The sequence below is a fragment of the Bos grunniens genome, chromosome 24 (genome assembly GCF_055505025.1).
Source record: "Bos grunniens cultivar Pamir isolate PY7600 chromosome 24, Bosgru_T2T1.0, whole genome shotgun sequence".
Taxonomy (NCBI): domain Eukaryota; kingdom Metazoa; phylum Chordata; class Mammalia; order Artiodactyla; family Bovidae; genus Bos; species Bos grunniens.
The window spans coordinates 39,698,652-39,725,409 of NC_141188.1; the positions used below are offsets into that span (position 1 = coordinate 39,698,652).

The 26,758-nt window shown below is 39.3% G+C and overlaps 1 protein-coding gene across 4 annotated transcripts in view; it reads right to left on the reverse strand.

Moving 5' to 3' along the window:
* The window catches only part of DLGAP1 (DLG associated protein 1), a 793,561-nt gene that overhangs the window by 513,823 nt on the left and 252,980 nt on the right, over positions 1–26,758 (reverse strand). For 3 of the 4 annotated variants that reach the window (XM_086373120.1, XM_086373121.1, XM_086373129.1), the window contains one exon: positions 13,179–13,290. The gene's annotated coding sequence lies outside the window, so the exon portion shown is untranslated. The remainder of the gene's footprint in view (positions 1–13,178; positions 13,291–26,758) is intronic. The other variant, XM_086373122.1, reaches the window with a different exon arrangement.

The window sequence follows — 26,758 nt, forward strand, 5'->3', positions numbered from 1 at the left end:
TGATTATAAGGATGCTGCAGGCTTCCCTGAGATATGTGGCTCACAGGAAGTGAAGATGGATCAGTGGGAAGGTTTGGATCATTTTAAATCGCCTCTGACCACTCTACTCCCTGCTAACTCTGACACTGGCTTAATGAGGTATGTTAAGACTATGAGATTCAGTCTATGGGAGTTCCAGAATAGGTATGATTCCTTAGGCAAATAATTTCTTTCTGAAATGGTTATTGGAAGAGATGATATAATAATCTATAAGATCATGTTTCAAAGCGACCACCAGGTAAACAATTATTTGCAACAATTAATGATACAACAAGATCAGTACCATCCTGAACTATTTATTACATAACTGAACAGGACATTCCAGGCATTTTAAACAGATGTCTCACATATTTGCTTGGCAAAGTGTAATCACATCATGATTCACATGCCTTTCTATCATGTCTAAACATTCTTCAACATTGGGATTTCAACTATTAGAGTCCATTTGATCTCATTACAAGAACATTAAATGCCTTTCCTCTCTGTTGGTCTTTCATGCTGTTCTTAAAGTTCCATTTCATCTAAAATCCTTTCTCAGTTATGGGGACAATTATTTTTTATTTCCAAAATTTTTTGAATAAGTAAATTCCAGAGGCATCATACATACAAACATACCCACATCACTGCTCCTGAACAAAGGGACATAAGAACACAGATGACACCTAAAATAATGATTATTCAATGATAAGTGATCAATTAATAAGTGAATACATAACTGGCAACAGCAAAAATGGGTAAAGATCCCAATGATCTTTGAATGTGCCTTAATATCTCTATTTCAACACTTCTAATTGCAGGACATTCATTTATTTGATATTTCTTGATTGAGCACCTACTATATTAGAAACTAGAAAAACAGTGGTGAATAAGACAGATTCTGTCCTTGACTTTAGGAAGTTTATATTCCAGTAGAAAAGACAGGTATGACCCCTGTACACATGCACACATGTGCAAACACACAACACAAATGTGGACAGTGGGCAGACTGCATATTGCACTGAGTGTCACAAATGTCAACAAAACAGGAGCTGATGCAGATAGTAAAGGGTGGTTAGGGAACACTGAGACATTTTAACAAAGACCTCAAGGAGGTCACCTGAAACAGGAAAAAGACCAGGAAGCGTCTGGGCAGAAGGAGTGGCAAGAAGCTGACCTTCGGAAAAACCTATGAGGAAACTGTCCCCCTTGGTTGACGGGGAGGGAGCTAATGGCAGGGATCAGAAGAAAGGGTGATGAGAGAGCAGGGGCCATATGGGGAAGGATTTGCTGAAGAAGGGACTATTTGCATCTGATTCTGGCAAAAATGATAGTCACAAACATATGGGCTACTAATAAATTATGCTTTTAAATGACCATAGATGACATTATTATATTCTTCTCAGAAATACATTATACAACTTTTTGTATCTTAGGGCAACTGGAAACATTCAGATTGTGCTCAGTTTACCAGTTTCAGTGTGTGTGTGTGTGTGTGTGTGTGTGTGTGTGTGTGTGTGCGCGCGCGCGCGCGCGCGCTTGTGCATGAGAGAATTACTAACTAGACACTGTGGGAACTGTATGTAGGGTCTTTGTGTTTATACTGTTTACTCTGTCAAAATCATTTTATTCCACATGACAAATGAAAGAAAAAATAATGAGATTTAAGAATAAAACACAGAAACAGCTGCAATAATTAGGTAGAAGGTGGCAAGTTTTTTTCTCCAAAGGCCAGATGGTGGCATGGGAAAGTCCCAGGAAAGAATGACAAAGAGATCCTGCTGGACTGGACTGGCTAAATATTCTAATATTTTACTAGCCAAACATACAAAGTTATGTCATAGCATAAAAAAAATCCAGTTTCTATTGACTCTACATCAATGTTAGAGGAATACTTGTCAAACGTCTCATTTTTTTAAATGAGTGTGAACATTTCTGGCATTAAGTACAAAGTTGGCACAGAGGATCCCAATGCTCTGAGCCAGCTCTAAAATCCTATGATTCCAAATTTAAATTATAATACAATTACTAATATATGGCAGAATTTCAAACAGCAGTTGAAATGGTGTTTTATAACTTCTTTTTCCTGGCTTAACATTTGTTCAAATTCTAGAATGCTAATTTCTGAAGCTTGGCATTTCGAACAATAATTGACTATTTCCTAGTCACTTTGCAATTGCCTTCTTTTAATTGCAGATGAATCAGTACAGCATGTAAAATCTGAAAACTAAAACTGATTACTTTAGACAATGCATTTTTTTTCCACTGACATGAGTCAACCATCACTAAGTAATAATTCTACTTTTATACATCAGCTAGTGAATACCCTCAGTCATACCTCCCACTATCGTAAGAACACATTCACTGACCATCTACTAGAACCTGAAATCAACACTGATATAGTCGGTGGGCAATGATCGCCAACCTTTATGACGCCCAGGAGTGGTTTCATGGAAGACAGATTTTTCATGGACTGGAGTGGGGAGATGGTTTTGGGATGATTTAAGTGCATTAAATTTACTGTGTACTTTATTTCTAGTATATTACATCAACTCCACCTCAGATCATCAGATATTGATCCCAGAGGTTGGGGATCCTGGTCTAGGGTATAAAAATACTTTTTTTGATTTGCTTTTGTTTTTTTGGTTTTTAAAAATTTATTTTTTAATTGAAGGAAAATTGCTTTACAGAATTTTGTTGGTTTCTGCCAAACATCAACATAAAAATACTTCTTAATTGAGGGAGTGAACACAGACTCTGCATTGTGGTGGCAGCATTCAAATTCCAGCTCTGCCATTGACTAGGTGTGTGACCTTGGGGAATATAATTAACTTTTCTGTGACTTTCGTGCTTATTAGCAAAATGGTGTTAAGAATAATACCTACTTCATAGGGTATGAGGAGAATAAAATAATATAGTCTGTAAAGTGAATGGCATAGAGCCAGCTACCTGGTCAAGTTTCCATAAAAGTTGATAATATTATTTCCACCTCTATTTTCATTCTACCAGGTCTGATAGTGATCGAGCATACAAACATCACATAATTCTAGGGCAAAAATGGCCTTCCTAGAGAGTCTGGCATTATACTAATTTCTGGCAAAAAGTATTCCCTTAAATCTTACTCTAAAGTATTTTGCATTCAAAATGATATAAATACAGGCAGATCTTTTTGTTTTTTTTGCTGTGTTTGACTTTAATGCACTTCTCAGATATTGAGTTTATTTATTTGTTTTACATATTGAAGGTCTGTGCCAACCTGAGTTGAGCAAGTCTACTGGTGGTGTTTTTCCAACAGCATTTGCTCACTTGGGGTCTCTGTGTCACACTGGTAATTCTCACAATATTTCTAACATTTTCATTATTAGTAACATTTGTTAGGTTGATTGGAGGTCAGTGATTTTTGATATTGCTGCTACAACTTGCTGAAAGCTCAAATGACGATTAACCTTTTTTTAGCAATAAAGTGTATCTTTATTAAGGTAGGTACTTTTTTAAGACCTAACGCTATTGCATACTTACTAGAGTACAGTACAATGCATGTATCTTTTATGTGTACTGGGATACCAGAAACCTCCTGTGACTCACTTTTTTACACTATTTTCTTTATTGTGGTGGTCTGGAATGAAACCTGTAATACCTGAGGTCTGCCCACAACATAAAATAAAGACCTGTTAAGATAAGTAAAGCAAGTACTTTTATTTGCTTTTATGTAATGCAATACACTTTGTATTATGAGGTACTGCTGCTGCTGCTAAGTCGCTTCAGTTGTATGAGGTATTATGAGGGATGCAAACGCATGGGGGAAAAAGAATCAGTCCTGTTATCTAGGAGTTCACTTTTTTTTCATGCAATAAAACATATCAATATAAGCAGACATATCAATATATTGGAAAGAAATCACTCTATTCAGAATTAGGACATGATCACGTTAATTACATTTGCTAGGCTGAATCCTGAAACTTTCTTTTTCACTGTCCTGACAAAAACCAACCCTGTTCTCCTGGCTCTTTGCCTCCTCTGACCAATACTCACCTTGTGACTAAGGAGTCCGTCTTCTTGAAGCCTCGAGGCCTTCCCCTTAGGCTCACTGGGCTTGCATCATCCAGTTGTAGCAAGAATTTTGCTAAGTCAGTTTAGTCAGAATACCCCACCTTCCGTAACTGATAGCCTTGTGATCTGATCAAATTCTTCACCTTTGATATCTGGTCACCCTGGTCTGCCTTTATCAAGAATCCTATCAGGCCTGTTTAACCAGAATCTTCCCTTGCTCCTGATGTTTCCTCTTAGTAATTTCCATCCACTGACTCCCATCTGCTTCTTACTTATAAGTCCTTTGTTTTTGTTAAGTGGAAGTCCCTCAGTCGTGTCTGACTCTTTGCGACCCCATGGACTGTGAATTCTCCAGGACAGAATACTAGAGTGGGTAGCCTTTCCCTTCTCCAGAGGATCTTTCCAGCCCAGGGATCAAACCCAGGTCTCCCACATGGCAGGTGCACTATTTACCAGCTGAGCCACAACAGAAACCCATACTTGTCCATAATTTATATAAGTTCCTACTTGTCCATAATTTATTTGGAATTGAAACCAATTTGTTACCGAGGTCTGTCTGGCCCTACTGCAATAGTCCTGAATAAAATCCATTTTTAACTGCTTTAACCACTGTCTAGCTAATTTTAACTTCCCAGCTAATTTCTTCTTCTGACCCCTACAAGAGGGCCTTCCCTTGGAGTTCAATCTATAATTCTCTTTTTTTCGTTAACTGTCTCCCTGGGTTGGGAGGTTAGGGGGCACGGTTCCTCTTATTGTTAAAATCCTACTGGGACTCAGGTCTTCAGTCTACTTGCCTGAGGCACCTTCCTTCATATGATAACCAAGCAAAATTTCTCAAACCTAGAAAAAGGTTCAAGTGAAAAATAATGACAATAAAATGATTGGGAAAGAAGCAGTAATTTACAGGTCAAGGAAGATACATTACTCAAACTTTTTAATACTAATGCACACATTATTTTGCCAGTAACTTCTCTTAAATAAAAACAGAACAAAATATATGAAACCATCCATGTATCCCTCATGAAATATTTTCTTGTATGTAACATTTAGAGTTTCTTCATTTCCCAGGAGATTAAAATACATGCCCAATTAAGCCCCACTATAAGTTTCCATTCGAAACTTTTGAGTTTCTTATTACTTAAGACCCAGGAAGTCTTTGATTAGGAAAGCTGCCTCACCAGGGAAGTGATTATTTTTTCCTGGGGGACATAATTAAAGAGGGCAATACTGCTGAGAGCTGTGTGTGCCAAAGGCCATACATGGTAACTTTCAACAAATCCAATGCCTTCATGGAGAGGAGAGAATCTCTCAGCTGTTCTACAGTGGATGTTCCCTGCATGTGTTACATGGAACACCAACAATACACCACCAGTAACAAAATGCAAAAACATAAACCCCGTACATGGGGATGGAACAGTGTGGCCAGAAACCCAAACACGTGAGAAAACACGAGTATAATGTCTCATCACCACACTCTGACTGTAATCACCCGAGCAGCTGGGCATTAGATGGGTAATATAGAACTTCATTCGACAAATTCATTTAAATTTTCCAAAAGTGGTGGGAAGAAGTGATTTCACAGACGACTCCCAGGTTTCCAGCTTAAGCAAGAGGGTGTATGGGTCATGGTGACATAGATGGGGACAGAGGGCCGCAGAGACGGCTGATGGACGAACAGATGGAAGGGGGCATTTATGGGTTGAGTACTGAAAATAATGAGTTTGACGTGACCGTGAAACATCAGTGGAATGTCCTCCTGTTTCACACACAGGAACCTAAACATGACCAATAATTCAGGGATGGGTTATTAACGAGAATGAATTTACAGTAATAATTCAATCTATGTCATTCTTGCTTTGTTTCTGCTATTTAAACATTTAGCAACTACTTAAATCTAATCTACTTTAATTTATGGTAGTGGCTTCCCAGGTCACACCATTGGTAAAGACTCTGCCTGCCAATGCAGGAGATACATGAGACATAGCTTCCATCCCCGGGTGAGGAAGATCCCCTGAATGGCAATCCACTCCAGTATTCTTGCCTGGGAAATCCCATGGACAGAAGAGCCTGGCAGCCTACAGTCCATGGGGTCGCAAAGAGTTGGGCATGACTGAGCGCACACCGCCCCCCCCCCCCAGTTGTGCAATGTGCCTATGTATTTGTATGTAGGCACGTGTGTATGCAAATAATCTATGGTGTGAATTTTCTCCTAAATCTAGTGTCACTATCACTGAAGAAGAACTGGTATTCTCTAACTGTTGATTTTAAACGTCCATTTATGACCATTAAATGAAGTTTCTTAGAGTGTGTTCATATCTTCTGTGTCTTTGGTGAGATTTTTATGAGTTTCCTCTAACAAGAAGAAAAATAGTTTGAAATCTATTTCCATGATGGTGGATTTGTCAATTTCTCCCTGAAGTTGTATAAAATATTCTCATAGGTTAGAGTCAGGATTAAGTGAGGTCTCAGATAAAGTGCTCAAAACAATGCCTGGAAGGGAAATACGCCACTTTGGCATTAAGATTATTGAGTCAAAGGCACTGGAAAAACAGTAGGCACGAGGAGAACACTGTGTTCTGAGGTCCCTTCACTTGCTAAAAGCAGAAGATAAAACTCCCCTGTGGAAGATGCCCTCCCTGTACGGGGGGAAACCATCATTATTACCAGAGACAGGGCATGGGGGATGAGAGAATTCTATACAAAGAGACCTCGTTAAAATAACTCTTATCTTCCTTTAGGCCCCTTGTATATTTTAGTTACGTTTCCACAATTCTATCTCTTTGTTCAACGTAGTATATAAACACTTAGATTCCGCTACTTGTTTTCATCTTTATTTTCTTATGAAGACATTTAAGTCACATAAAACTTATACTGAATTCATTTGTGCAATTTTCTGTTCACTTACCTTACATCAACTTAATTCTCAGGCCAAGTCAAAGACCCTAAAAGGGTAGATATAAAATTATGTCCCCCCCTGTACAGGTAAAAATCTACGTATTTGACATATGTTTGCTATTGTATTTTTAATCATAAACAAATACAAAGACCTCAAACATTTGACATGCCAGAGAGAAATAAATTGTGTATCACTGCAGTTATTTTGTCAAATTTGTACTTTACATGATTTATAATTCCCAGATCATATTGGAATGGCGAGAAAAATCCCTGCATTCATGATGGTTGTTTTAAGTGGGATCATCTTTGCCCTAAATTTAGCTTTAAGTAAATATTTTAGATGAAAATTTCTAGCACATTATGAGATTACAACAGGAATGAAAAAAACTTTGCCAATATGCATTTTGTTTTTTTCCCTATAATTCATATCAAGCTGCATCTTTTTGTTGCTCAGTCGCTCAGTTGTGTCTGACTCTTTGCAACCCCATGGACTATAGCCTGCCAGGCTTCCCTGTCCACCATCTCTGGGAGTTTGCTCAGACTTAGGTTCATTGAGTCGTGATGCCATCCAACCATCTCATCCTCTGTCGCCCCCTTCTCCTCCTGCCTTCAATCTTTCCCAGCATCAGGGTCTTTTCCAATGATGCAACTCTTCACATTAGGTGGCCAAAGTATTGGAGCTTCAGCATCAGTCTTTCCAATGAATATTCAGGGTTGATTTCCTTCAGGATGGACTGGTTTGATGTCCTTGCCGTCCGAGGGACTCTCAAGAGTGTTTCTCCAGCACCACGGTTCAAAAGCATCAATTCTTCTGCACTCAGCCTTCTTTAGAGTCCAACCCTTTTACTACAGACTAAACGCTGTCCTTGGGGATTTTCAAAACATCAACAAATACTAAAAAAAGATGTGAGCTGTGATCAATTCTATTATACTCTGCTTTACAAAGAAACGATTCTATCATACAATGGAGAACATGTGTCCTTCAGATAGTACTTAATAGATCTTTTAATAGAAAAGGCCAATTTTGGTAATAATTGATTTATGCAGAAATTAAATACACTACTGTGGATGACTAGGTTGCTAAATAGACACCACCACACCATCATCTCCACCACGACCATCACCACACACTGACTGAGTAGGTGGCATGCTGACACACATACGTATCTATCTCCCAGAGCTTGAAACAGCCTCATCAGTATGATTTTCATCTTCGCGGTGAAATGTCTCAGAGACATGACAAATAAACACAACGACCCACAATTAGATTTTAGTTATCTTATAGGCGTCTAAAGTAATCAATGTACTCAAACAGCACCAGCAATTCCTGGCTCTAAATCATTTCTCATGAAAAAGCACAGAGGAATAAAATATAGTAAGCTTTATCTCAAAAGACATTAACTTGCAGAGGATTTATAAAATATTGAAAGAGTAAAGAAGCCCACAGGGTTAAACCCTCTGCTAAGATTGATGAAACTGTCCACCAAAACTTTATTGATCTATTCCTATTAAGGAGGAAGTTCTGAATTTCTGCTGAGAAAGGACTGAGGTTAACCAGTATCAAAGGGACACTTCAACCTCAAAAAATTAATTAATGAAAAGAGCAGAAAAATATTCCATAGTTGCATGGATCCTATGGTAAACAAATCATCTTTGCCCCAAATGTAATTAATCTGGATACAAATTGGCTATAAACATAAATTTTCAGAGGACAAGAAAGAAAAAAGTAAGGCATACTTTTGAACTTACCGGAATCAGATATAAATCAAGAGCACAGCAACATTTATTCAGGCTAAACCGAAGTCTTAAAGAGGCTTTCATTTCTGCCCAAACTGTGGCCACATAACAAAGTCAGAGTCAGAATGCAATTTGCAAACCTTAAGCTTTGACACTGAAGGAGTCAGTCTTGATGAAAAGAGCCTTGCTTGCTCTGTATAAATTACTCACAATGTATGGAACCAGATATCCTGTCAAGCTGAAAACCTACTGCTGAATTTTCCTATTTGTCTTGCCAGGTTTCAGATGACTAAATTACAGGTACATTTTCCAAACTGAGTTTATCTTTTAAAGTCACAGATATAAATTTCTTAGCCTTGTAGAATTATAGTGAAGAAGAACGGAATTTCCACTAACCTCTAAAACCATGGTGTGGGCTCAAGCTGGCTTAGAGGCCTGGAGAGATCCTCAGAGCTCAGTGTGCTCAGTTGGTAAGTGCTGGATATTCTTCAGATTATCCCATTTTTAAAGCTACTGGCAGATGATGACAACATTGCCCCCATTTTACAGATGAAGAAACTGAGGCACACCAAAGGGTGCAGTCAGTTCTCCAAGCTCATGCTGTTAATATATGGATGAGCTGAGTTTTGAACACAGATCTTTCTGCACCCTAAACCATGTTCTTTCAACTTCACCTCCAAAGGTTACCGTATTAGTTGATGAACTGACTCACTCATATTCTCATACCTGATTTTAAGCAGAATTTCATATGACCTGCATCTTGACATTACAAGATAAGGAACCAGAATGAACCCCTTAGTGACATTTATCCTAAATCCTTCTTTTTATAATGGAGGTAGCTGAGGCCCGAGGACTCAGCCAAGGACACACATCAAGGTAACAACAAAGTTGGAACTAGTCCTTTCCTCGAAGCTTAACACCAGCTATGCTGTAGCAGCAGCTGACTGTTTTAATTTTCTATCATTAAAGTAAATGATGAAATCAATTTTTAAAATAAATTTTCAAGATTCCTGTTTTCATTCATTGTTATTATTTATGCTGATACATAATTATAAGAGGCTCTTTCAAGGGCGCATTTTGAAGCTGGTGCCAACACAGAACCTATAACAGAAATAAACAAGTAGGAACCTGGTTTAAAAACATACAGAATAAATTTCACACTGAGCTCTAAAAGTAGGCCTTGAGCCCAATTTCAGGACTAAATCAAAGAGCAGGCAGAAAGCAGACAGCAGGAACAGTTATTTTAGTAAGAAAAGTAGGATAAATTTACAAGCCAATCACGGGATGATGTGCGCAGATAAAAGATGTAGAGAAAGAATTTGCAACAGTGATACACGAACACATCTGAACGCAAGAAAGCAAAATCCCAGAAAGCACAATTGTCCGAAATGTGAATAAACATTCAAATGATGCTGCAGCTGCAAAATTTAAACTCAAGGAAGAGACATTTGCAAAGGAATTCATTAAATAGATGTGATTTCCTGCTTGCACATAGCCAGTGGCTCTTTTATAAAGTAAAATGCACAATTTGTCTTGATAGAAATGACATCTCTCCTCTGCTGAACTCAATCAAACAGCAAAGTCTTTTGTGAAAGACTCTGCTTATTATAGAGCACAATACTATTGATACCCAGATGCTCAGGCTCTGACTCCATAGTTATTCCACCTAATCAAATGCATGAAATATGGAGTATGTTCTTATACAATAAGGAGGTTTTCGTGTGACGGTAATTAGTCTTTTCCTAATGGCAATTACCACAGCAATTTCTTTGTAGGCATGAAGTTTCTTGCTGAAATCAACACTTGCTTGCCAAACCTGTCTGTCTGTTCCTCTCTCCTTCTTCCCTTCCTTTCCTTCCATCCACCCAATAAACATTTATAAGCCTATAACACAGCAGGGGATATAGAAATGTATCAAGAAGCTTCCTGTGGGGGATTTTATGACACTAAGATGGCATTTGACCAGGAGACAGACTCTGTTCTTAATCTAGTACCCAGTACAACAATGGTGGTGCTGGCAAGCGAGCCCTTTTATTGCAATCAGTCTTTGATTTAAACTGCAATGTAGAAACCATAGTGCCAGCCTGGATAATTTGTTTTTCCAGGGTGATTCTCAAAGTGAGGTTCCTGGACCAGCAATAGTGACCCAGCTGGGAACATTTTAACAAGGCAAATTCTTGGGTCCGGTCCTAGACTAGACTCAGCTATGTTTGAGAACCCAAATGCACCCAAATCACTTGGAAGATACATCACAGAATTTGCAGTACTAATCAATGGTCTAGACATTGAGTGGCATCAAGGAATAAGAAAGTGAAGCCTGAAAACAGAGTGGCAGGTTTTAAATATCTGATTAAGAAGTCTGGACAATGATGACTTGGTAAATAAGGGAATATTTTCTGAGCAAAGAGCAAATGTGATCAGAGCTTTTATTCAGGAGGCTTTGGAATCTAATGAGACCACAGACAGGAAGACAAAGGAGACAACTGTGCTGTTTAGGTGAGAAGACACATTAATTGATTCTTTCTGTGATGACCCAGGAATTTATCAGGCCTCAGCTGAACTGAGACCATTTGCTCAGTCTGCATCCTGAGCTCAAGATGAGGTCTGCTCTAAGAGGTTATCTCTCCAGCGCTTTATGATTCTCTTATTTCTGCAGTTTCATTCTGTCCACTTTGGGCATTTCTGTCTCGCCACGTGTCACTGTTTCTGTGGTCCCCCTGCCCTGCCTCTTCTGGCCACCCTTTCCCTTCTTCTACCATTTTCATTTCCCGCATTAGGAATTTGCATGTTAATTTTATCAGTTGAAATGTTGCTTATTCATGTGATTGCAGAGTTGCTCCTTAGAGTTCCCTGGTAACATCTCTCCTCTGAACAAAGGATCTTCTAGGTCACAACAAACCACAGCCTTTACCTGGCTTTATTTTCATCTGCTGAATGTCCTCATTGCCAAAAACCAACCAACAAACAAACCCTGCTTCACTTTAATGTGTTAAATCTATTTTGTCAGCTGACCGTCCTTGTAATTTTATGCTCGGACATGCATAATTACAGTCACGCTTTTCACACCAATAATGACACAACTAATGGGGCTATTTCCAAATAGGAAAAACAATAATTCTATTTTTGTGCATCCACAGACACCTTCCTGTACGAAATCAATATACAGTGAATAATATGTATAGGCACTATAAAGTCTAATTCCATTATCTCTTTTCCAATATTTTGGTCATACTTCAAATCTTACTACATAATATCCAAAGTACACATGGACCAGGATGTACTTTTCACCTCTGAACATGGACAATTTATTAAATAAGAAGTTAGTTTTGAAACAGAGTTCCTTTACGTTCTATGCCATTTGGATATCACTGATCAACGTCTTTAAAACACAAGACATATTCTTCCTGGAAATGGTTCATTTAAGAGGATTATGTGATTTATTTGACTACTGGAAATAAAGTAAAAAGAACTACAATAGACACTTCTGGTCCCTGCATCATACCCTGTTGGTCCACCTCTGATTTCAGCCATGGCTGCACAGATGGACAGTTCTGAACCAACTCAGATTCTCTTTGCCTTCACAGTGTCCACAAGTGACCAGTGCCAGCACTGCTCAGCACTGTGGGGGATTTAATGACCCAGGAGCTTCCACAACCAAAGGGAAAAAGCCAATGAGCGAACCTTTGGCTATACGTCCTTCAGGTGGAAATTCCAGGGGGGATCTCATAGCCTCTTGGAAGTCCCAGGGGAACCATGGTCCCACGTCCACCTTGGAGAACTCATTCATTTGCTCTTATTTTGGTCTTTGTTTCTTCCCCCATTCACTGTCCCCAATCCTTGGAATTAACTCCCCAGTAAACAACCATGCTCAAGTAGTTGTCCCAGGCAAGCAATCATAACAAAGACAATCAATTATTAACATATTTGGCAATATCAATTCCTTTTAGATCTTACATCACATATTGTCAAGACCATTCTTTTTTCTTTCCATAAACTATACAATAAAATGAAAGGAGTGGAGACCATACCATTACTTCAAGTGTTTCCATTGTCTTTCTTACCTCACATAAATCAAGTTGATCAGTTTGTGGTGATAAATTCAAATCCGTCCAACACTCCCAAGAAGAAAGAAGCTGATACTGCATCACCTACTTCCATGATTCCATGCCTAACCTAAAGTGCAACATTTTAGCCCAAAGACTTACAAAAGTGCATCGCCCTGCTCTGCCACTCTAGATCAACACCAAGAATGAAAATTAAACATATAAAACACATTTGGTCCAAATTCTGAGCAGGCAATTAAGGAGTTAAAACAATAGAGGATTATGTCAGCAGCATATTAATATACTTAGAATTATAAGCCAGAAATATGTCTGTTAAACTTCACCACACAATCATAAAAGAAAAAATTGCTTCACACACAGTGACTGAAAAGGGAGCTGTAGGAATATATGATTTAAAGGAAAAGGAGATAGTTTTACCTTTGATGATCAATTTTCCATTTTTCTTGCTTCCAGTGCAGGAAAAGATCCAAACTTTACAGCTTTTGTTTTTTAACCCGATGTGCCTTTTGGTGTGTGATGCTCAACTGTTCTGAAATATAACAAAATGCAGTAATTAGATGCAGTGTGTGTGTGTCTTAACTCACTCAGTTGTGTCCAACTCTTTGTAATTCCATGGACTACAGTTTGCCAGGCTCTTCTGACTATGGAATTCTCCAGGCAAGAATACTGGAGTGGGTTGCCATTTCCTTCTCCAGGGCATCTTCCCAACCCTGGGATCAAACCTGGGTCTCCCACATTGCAGGCAGATTCTTTACAGTCTGAACCACCAGGGAAGCCCAGATACAAAGCCCTGAAACAAAAAGTTACTTAAGAAGATCACAATGACTCTGGCAGCCGTTAAATTCAATGATGTGAGAAGAGTGTTTCATAGAAAATTAGCCTGGCAGAGTTCTCGCACAATGGTACACTTTCCTTTTATGCTTTTCAAAAGAAAATCAACCCTAAAAAATACAAAATAATGTCACCATAATAAATAGGTTTGCTACTCTACCGTCTATTAATACCTTTCTACCATTAACGCTTATATTCTCTTTAAAAAGTAATAAAATGCAAGCATTGGTCATGTCATTTTGTAAGATATATTATACACAAGGTTGTGTTCACTTCCTGTGCAATATTTGTTTTACAATGCAGCAACTAAATAACTGTAACTAAAAAAAAGGGGGGGGTTAACAAGTATCCTTTCCAGGGTAATTCCTTTGATATCACAGGAGGACACCAATCATGGCAGACTCTTCCTAGGAGTATCACTAGATCTAGGTGCCGTGCGTGCTCAGTCACATCTGACTCTTTGCAACCCTATAGACCATAACCCGCTAGGCTCTTTGGTCCATGGAATTTTCCAGGCAAGAATGCTGGAGTGGGTAGTCCTTTCCTTCTGCAGGGGATCTTCCTGACTCAAGGATAGAACCACACCTCCTGCCCTGGCAGGCAGATTCTTTATTACTGAGTCACCTGGGAAGCCCCTACTAGATACTGGCTGAGGCCTAAACCAAACCATAAGCTCCAACTAGTAACAATATTTTCTCATGAAAGCAGTAAAATGGAACTTCTAATTGGACCCAGACTTAAGGAGGGGGATACCTATTATGGTCATATCACATGCTTTATGCTGACCTATGCTTTTCCTTTCTGAAAAGTCATGGAGGCAAGGCCTTATGTTACAGGCACAAATGATTGGTGTTGAAAAATGAAGGTACCAACAGAGTTCTGTTCCTGTTTGCTTCTAAGCAATATGATTTTGTGGCTTGTGGTAGCACATTCAAATAATGTCAGAGGCACTATGACAGTGTCTGAATAAATGGAGAAATCACTTCACAGAAGAGGAACTAGAGGCCAGAAGAGGTGACAAGGCTTGACTAATTTTATTAAGAGACACAAAGGCAGAATGACATCTCAGAATTTCTGCCTCCAAGTTCAATCCCTTTTGAAACCCATGAGACTGTATTTGTTTCCACAAATCACACTGGTCATTCAAAAAGTTCAGGGCTAATACAATTCTCTGCAGAAGTTGTCCCAGCAAGACTGTGAGGCTGGCAAAGTTGACAGATTGAGAATTAGGATGCCATGGGTAGCTGAAAACAAGAACAATAGGAGCACAAAAATATCACATATTTTCATAGCACATAAAGCACCTTGGGAATAGAATACTTTCACATGCATTCCGTTTATCTATACTATAAAGGATAGAAATAGTTTTCCATTATCAAAAATGTTCAAGTATAAGTATCATTATGAGTCTTCGTTTATATATAATTATTTTGCTAAGTATTCTTAGTGTTGAAGGATACCAGATGAACTCTGAATTTTTTTCCTACATATGAGAAATAGGTTACCCAAGGAGATACTAAAAATATCAATTTTTTAAACATTTGGAACTGATCACTTATTCATTCATAAATATTTAGGAACTATCTTGTGCTAGACATTGTTCTTAATTTTCTATAGAAAAAAATGAAAAGATTATGCAGTTTTTGACAGAAACACCCAGAGAAACAATAAAAGTCAATCTTACTACAATTGTGATATTTTCTGATTTGAATATTTAGGTAAACAAATATCTTAAACAATGGAACACTGGGAGGTTGTCTTAAATGTCATCAAATCTAGTGATTCCAGAGTGGTTGATCATCACAATTGTCTGGAAAACTGGTAAAAAATACAAACTACAGAATTTCATGTAAGATTGATTAAATCAGTCTGTTCATGAGTAGATTCAGGGAAATGTGCATTTTGCAAAGGCGCCCTGGCTCATTCTCCTGATCAAGTTGAGAAACTTACTGATTCCTGCCCAATCTCCTTATTCTACAGCTAAACAAACTGAAACCAAGGAAATGACTTGCTCAAGGCATTGGCCTTTGGTGACAGAATTGAGATTAGAATGAAGAATTCCTGACTCTCTGGTATTTTCTTCCTTTCCCAGAGTCCCTTTTAAATTTTTTTCTTCCTGCTTTTTTTTTTTCCTGTCACGGAGTAGCAATATTTAGTCTCTATATCTGAGAAAGAACAAGAGCAAAGGAAAGGTAAACAAAACTCTCTCTCTCTCTCTCTCACACACACACACACACACACACAGTGAAATTTGACCTTAAGTTGCTTGATTCAATGGCAAACTTTCTGCTACCCCAACTGGGTTGTTACAGAGTCAACCGCTTGGGCCATCTGCTTGGCCCCTTTCTCTAGGATCTGCCCAGCATCCTACCACCTTCCTCAACCTTCAAAGGTGCCCACTATCCATGTGTGTCACTGAATCCTCACCTCTGGCCTTTGTTGCCTGTGGGGTGGTAAGGGGACCTCAGTAAGAAGGTGCCATGAAACCAAGCCCTTGGAGGATGTGAGGGGGTTAGTCATGTGCAAGATTAGGGTGTTTCAGCAGACAGAATGGCCAAGGTTAAGGCCCGAAGGTGGGAGTGTCCCCAGGGGCTGTTCCTGGAATTGCGAGAGGGTCAGTGGGAATGGAGTGACACTGGGAAGTGGGGATCAAAGGCACAGGAATGAAGGGGTAGCAGGGGGGCTACTGTGTGGGCAGAGGTGGAGGGAGGGTGAATCAAAGGCAGCTCGAGGCTTTTTGGCTTTTACTCTGAAAGTGAAATGGGTGCCACTGCAGGAGGTTGAGCTCAGAATTGATATTAGTTCTGTTTCTATAACCTTATTCTAGCTGCTGCATGGGAAGAGACCACAGGGCTGGCTGCCAGGGTGGAGGCAGGTGGAAAGATCATCTTCTTGGACAGAGATGTCAGCTCAGACTCAGTGGGTGCTGCTAAGGAGGGCTCAGGTCCAGGCTGGGCTTCTTCTGAAGGAGAGTCAAGAGCATCTCCTTATGGACCGGGTGGAGGAGATAAGGAAGGAGGGTGGCAAGGCTGTCCTCAAGGGTTTTAGCCCACACAATCAGAAGAGGGCAGTACCATCGCTTAGATGAGAAAGGCTGTGGCTAGAGAAGGGGCTTCCCATGTGGTGTTAGTGGCAAAGAACCTGCCTGCCAACCCAGGAGATGCAAGAGACACAGGTTCAACCCCTTAGGCAGGAAGATCCCCTGGAGGAGGACATGGCAACCCACTCCAGTATTCTCGCCTGGAGAATCCCATGGACAGAGGAGGCTGGCAGGCTACAATCCATGGAGTCGCAAAGAGTTGGACACAAAGCGACTAGAGAAGGCTTTGTGGGGAAAAGGTGAGCTTAATTTGGCCACACTGGCTTTGAGAAGTCAGTACTAAGCAGGCTTCTCAGCTAGGCCTTGGACATACAATACTGGAATGGAAGCTTCCAGATGGGTTTCTGGCCTCACATGGACAGTATTCTTATTTTCACCTACCACAATGACTATGTGGATGTTAAACACAAAAATACATGTAAAGAACAGTAACTGGTACATAACAGAACTCAGCACATTTTAATTCTCTTTTTCCAGCTTTTACTTTCAAATATTTATTTCTCTATTGACTATAAGATTAAGTCTATCTCTGTGTGAAAAAAAATCAATTTTCCACAAGATGTAATAAAAACCATGCTCTACATTGTGGCAGTCCTTTCTTAAATATGGAGAAGAAACTCTTACGAAATATTAATAATGCTACTCAATAAGTCATAAAGTAGAACTTTCAGGGAGCAAGGTAAATTGTGGTTGGGGCACAAGACTTCTCTCAAATCTTCCTCGATTTTTAGCAACAATCATCCATCCTTTGGGATAAGAAGATGTGGAAATGGGAGAGATGTGGTCACTGAGCCATAGAAACCAGTGCACAGTTGATGAAGTATAGCTGGGAGCTCTGGAAATTCTAGGAACAATTCTTTAAAGTCTACTATTGTATCTTTAACATGGATTTCTTGATTTATAAGTGCCTCTTCAACTGAACACGTTAAACTCAAAACCATCCAAGTTCATTTTTTGAAGTCTCATGTTTTACTGTAAAATTTTACTCAAATGCATAGACCATAAAACATGGTGTTTGTTTGAAGACCACGTTAAACTAGCCATCTGCCTCCAGGTCCTTTTACCCTTGCAGATCTTAGAGTAAGAATCAATTTCAGAAGTAGGTCTGCAATTATTCTGTGACTCCCAGATGTCTGAGGCAGCCTCTGATCAAATAAAATGCAAACGAGGAAGACTAGCGAGTTGCCACTTCCTTTGCAAACCCCTTTGCTACTTCTGTCCTCATCTGTGTTTAGGAAACTTCAAAGCAGGGCGGGACGCATGGATGCGCCTCCTGGGCAGCTCCATGGGGCTCCATGCTCAGAACAGCCCTATGCTCTGCTTAATGCTTTTTATATTTGAACCAGAGTTCTGTGGGTGCAGTCCAATGGGGTAATGGAGCATAAACGGGAGCAGGGGCATCAATACCCCTGAACAATAATACACCTGTCCCAGACCTTACTGCCTTATCCACATATAACATGCAAGAAGTTGAATTCCGGTAGACCCGTGATTCCTGGGAGGTCAGTGAGATTTGTATGACTATGGCTGAGGAAGTGAGGAAGCTGATCATCCACCAGCCACGCTTTTCATGGGAACGAGAATCTGCATCTGACTTTGAGAAGGCAACGCTATTCAAAGAAACACAGATGACCAAGAAACCCTATCACAGCCTTTGTTTATTGCATTTTCTCCCTTGTATTAGCCAGCTGCTTATGTTGAAAATGATACATAAAAAGAGAAAGAAAGGGAAATCCACAGTTCTTTTTCTCTTTCAGTCATCAGTAAGCCTAAGGGAGACTGTGCTTGTATCAAGACATGAAATAAAAATGGTAGAATAAGTTTTGTGCAGTGTTTCCACTGTTCTGCTAAGAAAGATGCACATATGCATGATCTATGACATACAAATTGCATGATTCTGCATGAAAGTTAGATAGCCTTATATTTGCATCGCACAGTATAAAGATGAATGGTTAAATTTATGCTAATAATTTAAACTTGTGCTTTTCTTTATACTTGGAACTACATTAGCCAATAAAAAAATGTTATGACAAGCTGAGAGAGATGGTGGAAGAAAGGAAATGGTTTTAGATGTTTGCACACGTAACAACTCTCTGCCTTGCTTTTTTCGGCTGTGCTGTGTCTTCACTGCTGCGCAGGCTTTTCTCTAGCTGCGTGAGTGGGTTTCTCTCTACTCTCCAGTTGCAGTGCATGCGCTTCTCATTGCAGTGGTTTCTCTTGTTGTGGGCCACAGGCTCTAGGGCATGTGAGCTCAGCAGCTGTGGCTTCCAGACTCTAGAGCACAGGCTCAGGAGTTGTGAAGCATGGGCTTAGTTGCTCCGAGGCATGTGGGATCTTCCTGGACCAGGGATTGAACCGGTGTCTCCTGCATTGGCGGGCGGTTTCTTTACCACTGAGTCACCAGGGATGCCCTGTCCTGCTTTTTGAATCTAAGGGCCCTGCCCTTAGATTTTGCCCTGGCCCCTGCTAATTACTTAGTCATTTACACTCACCCTATTGTAATGAGCTAGCACAGACTCTAACAAGAGCTTCAAGCATTATTAAATTATGGTTTAAGCACTGTATAAAGAATTTTGGAAATGGACCATCTGCTTCTGAAAATCCTGGAATAAATGTGAATTAAATGAATCTAGTCTCTCTTCTCCTCAAATGTCCCAATGTCTTCTTTACCAGTTGACTCTTTGAACATTTGATCAAAGTTCCCTACTGCAAGCCAACTCACCTTAGATGTCCCTCAGTTTTAATTTCTAATTTAATTTAATTTTAATCTTCCATTTGAAACTCCATTGCCTTCAAGGTCAAACCCTCAGTTGGAGAAGAGAGAAAAGTAAAAAATGAAAGTGATTTACTTTGAAGTGTAAACAATGTAGACATCTGACACCTTCAAAGGATATTTACATTCTAAAGCTGAACTTATGTATTGTACTTTGTAAGAAACAATGCTTGTAAAGGAGAAAATTTTCTATTACTCTCTGCTAAGAAGGCCCTTCAACCCTGATCTACTTGAATAATAAGCCAACCTATTTCTGAAAAAGTACGTTTTGCTTTTTATTGAAGTATAGTTACTGCACAATATTATGCAGTATAGTTGCTGCATAATATTATGTAAGTTACGGGTGTATGATATAGTAATTCACAACTTTTAAAGGTTATATTACCTTTACAGTAATTGTAATTGGTTATCCTCCACGTGTTGTAAAATATATCCTTGTAGTTTATTTTATAGCTAGTTTGTACTTCCCAATCCCTTACCCTTCTCTTGTCCCTCTCCACTTTCCTTTCCCCACTGGTAACCACTAGTTTCTTCTCTTTGTCTGTGAATCTGCTTTTGTTATATTCACTATTTTGTTATATTTTTAAGATTCCATAAGAGTGATATCATATAGTATTTGTCTCTCTCTGACCTATTTCATCTAACATCATGCCCTCCAAGTCCATCCAAATAGCTACAAGTGGCAAGACTTCATTCTTTTTCATGGCTGAGTAGTATTCCACTATGCATATGTGCATGCACACAAAAACACACATATACTATGTTTTCTTTATCCATTCATCTGTTGATGGACACTCAGGTTGCTTCTATGTCTTGGCTATTGCAAATAATGCTGCTATGAACACTGGAATGCATGGATCTTTTTGAACTACTGTTTTGAGGGGATATATATCCAGGAATGGAATTGCTGGGTCATACAGTAGTTCCATTTTCAGTTTTTTGAGAAACCTCCACAGTATTTCCACAGTGCCTATTCCAATTTATATTCTCACCAATAGAGTATGAGAGTTCCCCTTCCTCCACATTCTCACCAACATTTTTTGTTATGATGGCCATTCTGACAGGTGCTATCAGTGAGGTGTTATCTCATTGTGGTTTTGGTTTACATTTCCCTAATGATTAGCCATGTTGAGCATATTTTCACGTTCCTGTTGGCCATCGGCATGTCCTCTTTGGAAAAATGTCTATTCATTTCTTCTGACCATTTTTAATTGGGTTGTTTTTGTACACAATTTTTTAAAAAATGAGGTGTGCTCAGACATATCCAAAATTTCCCAATCAACTGGAAAAGGATTCAGTCATGAAACACACAGGCTTTCTTCATGTCTCTTTAAAGCTTACCACAAAGAAATACACTTAAAGTGCTAGCTGCAAACTTAGCCTCTATTTTATTCTTTAATTGATCTGCATTCTTTCCATCCTGTCTTCACATCTCAACTTATTTTGTGACAGCTTTGCAGCTTCAAGAATTTGGCTAAACGGCTCTCTGTGCTGAGATGTCCGGGCACTGCCCCCGCCCCCAACTCACTTCTCTACACAGAATAATTTGGGGCTCACTGGTAAACCCATGGTAGGTAATGACTCCCTGTGGTATCACAGCTACTGCCTGATTACAAAAAGACTGATAATCTGTTTACAACTAACTGTTAGGGCACGATTAAGCCATATCTTTTAACCCACATAGCTGATGACGAAAAGACCTTTTCTGTATGGCAGCTTTCTTAAAACATGTTTCACCACCCAAGAATAAACTAGAGACTCTGTGATATTTATCATCCATGATCCAACATCTTAGATGTGCACAGCTTTTCTTTTCTCCTATCTCAAAGTTCAGTATGTTTACAAGTAATTTTTAAAAAACTGCAAACAAACAACCCCCCTCTCCCAAGCCCCTAGACTATGATAACCTCCTTGGTCCTATTGGATCCACACTGCTTTCTCTTCATTCACCAGGCTAGCAGTCTTCTCCGTCCCTTTCAATTTCCCCTCCCTCTGTGTGAACTTAATGGAACAAAATAAGAATACCTTCATTTATTGAGTGCTGATTATCCACTAGACATTGCTCTAAACACATTACATGGATTGTTCCACTGAAAATTCACAATAACCCTAAGAGGGAGGTGCTATTATTAGCTCCATTTTATGGATGAGAAAACTGAGATGCAGAGATGGTTAGAAACTGACCAAATTATTAATGTTAGTGAGTAAAGATACTGATCTCGTACATGTACCCAACCACTACTTAACCTCTTGGTGGTTGCCTCCAGCCAAATATACAGATTTATCTTTCATCGATTCATTTCTATCCACCTGCCTAATTCCTTTATATCAGCCTGGCTGTAAGACTTTAAAAGCTTACCCTGTCCCTAAAACTATCAATAAATTATTTCATTCAGATATTGTCATTATTCCATTTTATTGATGCCAAAATGGAGGCACAGAAATTAAATTACTTGGCCAAGGTCACAGAAAATATTGGAACTAGGATTTAAATCTAGTTCTTTTTTTTTTTTTTTTAATCATTGTGCTATATTTTACTCTTCTGTGTCAGATTCAGTTTTCCTTATTCTTAAAAATCACTATTCCATGCCAGAGTATACAAAAGCCTTTTCTTTTTTTCCCCTTTCTTTTAGTAAGCTGATGATTAGTTCAATTGTTAGAGCCAAAATTTTAGTAGCCAGGGACCCAAGTCTTAGTTCCAAACGCCAGACATGCCAGTTGGCAAAACGGGTTCCAGGGCCACAAATTCTACTTTTGTTTCTAAGCAGTCACTTCCCAAAACCACCCTGCAAATCACCAATCAGTGTGTTATGTACTTTTAAACATGGACTGGGCTTTATCATTCATAAAATCTAATTTCTTCATTTCAGAGATAAGAAAGGCACAGAGAGATTGAGTATCATACTTGAGATCACACAGCAGATTAGTAGCAGAGCCAAGACAATCATTAAGATTTCCTAACATGAAAACTGGGGTCTTCATCCTATACAAAGGCAGCCTTAAAAAATATATTCATACATTCAACAAAGATCTAGGGGTTACTATGTGCCAAGTGCTGTTCCACGTACTGGGGAAGGGATAGTAAATAAAAAAGAAAAATTCCTTTCCTGGTGGAGTTTTATAATCTGGCATCACGAGTAGGAAATGGCAACCCGCTCCAGTATTCGTGCCTGGAAAATTCCATGGACAAAGCAGCCTGGCAGGCTATAATCCATGGAGTCGCAGAGTTGGACATGACTGAGTGACGGCACACATATCATAATGGTACAATAAACTATTAAAAAATTATAGTTGCTTTACAATGCTATATTAGTTTCTGCTGTACAGCAAAGTGAATCAGCTGTATGAAAAGAATATCCCCTCTTTTTTGGATGTCCTTCCCATTTAGGTCACCACAGCGCTGTGTAGAGTTCTCTGTGCTTTACAGTAGGTTCTCATTAGGTATCTGTTTTGGACATAGTAGTGTATATGTATCAATCCCAGTCTCCCAATTCATCCCACCCCCTGCCCCCTTGGTATCCATATGCTTGTTCTCTACATCTGTGTCTCTATTTCTGCCTTGCAAACAAATTCATTGCTATCATTTTCTAGATTCCACATATATGCCTTAATATATTTGCAGCACTAATTACAATAGCTTAGGACATGGCAGCAACCTAAATGTCCATCAACAGAGGAATGGATAAAGATGATATCAGTCAGTTAGTTCAGTCATGTCCAACTCCCTGCAACCCTATGGACTGCAGCATGCCAGGTTTCCGTGTCCATCACCAACTCCCAGAGCTTAAAGATGATGTCACACACACACACACACACACACACACGAATATTACTCAGCCATAAAAAGGAATGAAATTGTACAATTTGCAGAGACATGGATGAACCTAGAGACTGTCATACAGATCTAAGTAAGTCTGAAAGGGAAAAACAAGTATTATATATGGACTTCATTTTAAAATAATATGACATTACATAATTTAAGTTAGTTTGAATCTAATCATTGGTTTTTTAAAAAGTGGTTATTTAAGAAGCACTGGCTTGAAATATGGAAGCCATCATAGTTGGAAGAACCTGTTCTATCTACTATTTTGTACATATACTCAAAGCCCAGTTATTACACATAAATAGGGGTGGTGTGGGTTTCGTGGTACCAACAGAGAGATGGAAAAGATAAGGTGCCTGTCCTCAAGGAGTTTTAAGATGAAGCATGAGCCACCTAGATTAGAGGAGAGGGTTTCCCCTTAGATTAAACCTCTTTAAGCAAATTCTTTAACATTTAAAAATCATCTTTCACTCTGTAACAGTTAAAACTCATTCTCTATCACTTCAGTTCAGTGCAGTCGCTCAGTTATGTCTGACTCTTTGCGACCCCACAAATCGCAGCATGCCATGCCTCCCTGTCCATCACCAACTCCTGGAGTTCACTCAGACTCATGTCCATCGAGTCAGTGATGCCATCCAGCCATCTCATCCTTTGTCATCCCCTTCTCCTCTCGCCCTCAATCCCTCCCAGCATCAGAGTCTTTTCCAATGAGTCAGCTCTTCGCATGAGGTGGCCAAAGTCCTGGAGTTTCAGCTTTAGCATCATTCCTTCCAAAGAAATCCCAGGGCTGATCTCCTTCAGAATGGACTGGCTCGATCTCCTTGCAGTCCAAGGGGCTCTCAAGAGTCTTCTCCAACACCACAGTTCAAAAGCATCAATTCTTCGGCACTCAGCCTTCTTCACAGTCCAATTCTCACATCCATATTCTCTACAGCTGCTGTTAATTGCAACTATAGTCAGACAAATCACCTGAAATCCTGAAGCCCCAGTTAAAATTTTCTGAAACTGATCTAGTTAAAGTCCTTTTAAATGATGCATACATTATTTTGTGTCAACTTGGACAGTGGCAGAAAGATAACAACAGTAAAATGTAAATTGCCTTTGAAATCAACATACCACCTCTTCCTCTTGCCAGTAATTATTGTAACAAAGTCACAAAATTGAGCTCTTGGTCACAAAGGCTGACTGCATTTGCTGTTAGTCTGAAAAGAAACAGCCATTCTAAAGCTATTTCAATAATAGAAAACAAAAAAACAGTGTGATTTAAAGTACTATACTAAGCCTATTCTTTAATTACAATATTTTGCAATGTCAGTAACACCATTATCTGCAGTAACCAGGGATTAAAAAATATATGATATAGTTATGCTTTGATCACAAACTAGGCTTTGGTTGTCTTCCAAGATACTAAATGCTTCAGTCCATCTCTCCCACTTAATAAGTATTTCGAGTAGATGAGACTGATATCATGTTCCCTTGAAGTCTCTGAAGACAGGGTCAATACTAACACATCCTGATTAAATCCCAGCAACAGAGACACATCAGATGCCAGTATGTATGCTGTTACCAGTTCCTAACCGCCTTTGCTTCCGAGCCCACATACATGCAGAGCTACAGAGGATGTGCTATTCACAATATGTTTTCATCTCTCATGAATGCCTTATTTGCTGCTTCTGAAAGTGAAAGTCTCTCAGTTGTGTCCGACTCTTTGCAGCCTTGTAGACTATACAGTCCATGGAATTCTCCAGGCCAGAATCCTGGAGTGGATAGCCTTTCCCTTCTCCAGCAGATCTTCCCAACCTAGGGATTGACTCAAGGTCTCCGATATTGCAGGTGTATTTTTCACTAGCTGAGCCACAAGAGAAGACCATGAATACTGGAGTGGGTAGCCTATCCCTTCTCCAGCAGATCTTCCTGACCCAGGAATTGAACTGGGGTCTCCTGAATTGCAGGCAGATTCTTTACCAACTGAGCTACCAGGGAAACCCTTCTGAGGGGGTAAATATACAAGAATTCACACTCAGAAAATGTCCTGAATGGCAACTTTTGGAGAAACATCTAAAGAGTTAGCAAATGTGGTTGAATGAACTTTTATCATTCATTCTTACATTCTTCACTGTGTCTTTAAAAAACCCAGCAAGGGAACCATGTTTCAGATGGCAAGGCTAGCTAATCTGTGTGAAAGCATCCTGGGAAAAACTGAAGACAAAAGGATGGCAGGAGGCAGAGGATAAGATGGTTAGACAGCATCACTGACTGAATGGACATGAATTTGAGTAAACTCCAGGAGATAGTGGAGGACAGGGAAGCCTGGTGAGCTGCAGTCCATGGGGTTGCAAAGAGTCGGACACAATTTAGTGCCTAAACAATAACAATGCTGTAACTGTCAAGTGCCCATTATAAACAAAAGAAAACAAAGCCCCAGAAAATGACAAGTGTTCACAATATTGTGGAAAAATTGGAACCAATGTCCATGGTTCATGAGATTCAGTAGTGAAAAGCCAAGCAATCTGATTAAAAATGGGCAGAAGAACTGAATATACATTTTCCAAAGAAGACATACAGATGGTCAACGGGCACATGGAGAAAGTGCTAAACGTCATTAATCATCATGGAATGCAAATAAAAGCACCATGAGACAGCACCTCAAATCTGTTAGAGTGGCAATCATGAAAATATAAGAGAGAAGTGTTCATGAGGATGTGGAGAAAAAGAACACTGGCGCACTGTTGATGGAAATGTATGGAAAGAGTTGGAGATTATTGAAAATATTAAATACAGAACTTTCATATGATCCAGGAGCCCCACTTCCGGGTATGTTTCAAGGAAATGAAAATTGGATTGCAAACACGTATCTGCACTCCCATGTTCACAGCAGCATCATTAACAATAGCCAAGATGTGCAAACAACTGTCCATCAACGGATGAATGGATACACACACACAAATGAAATAGTCCTCAGTCATGATAAAGAAGAAAATCTTCCCATTAGTGACAATATGGATGGACCTTGAGGACACTGTGCTAAGTGAAATAAGTCAGACAAGAAAAAGAGAATACTACAGGATATCACTTAAACGATTTGTGGAGTCTAAAATAACTGAACTCATAGAAATAGAGAGTAGATGAGTATTTGCCAAGGGCTGAGAGGTGTAGGAAATGGAGAGATGTTAGTCAAGTACAAAGCTTCAGTTATAGGATGAGTAAGTTCTGGGGATCTACTGTACAGTATGGTTGGTATAACCAATAATACTGTGTTGTATATTCAAAAGTTACAAAGAGAGTAGACATTAAAAGTTCTTAGCACAAAAAATGGAAAGGCAATCATGTGACATGACAGAACTGTCAATCAACATTATGGTGATAACCATTCAGTAATATGTAAGTTTACCAAATCAACCATTTGTATAACTTACATTTACATAATGTTATATGTAATTACAGGCTTCCCTGGTGGCTCAGCAGTAAAG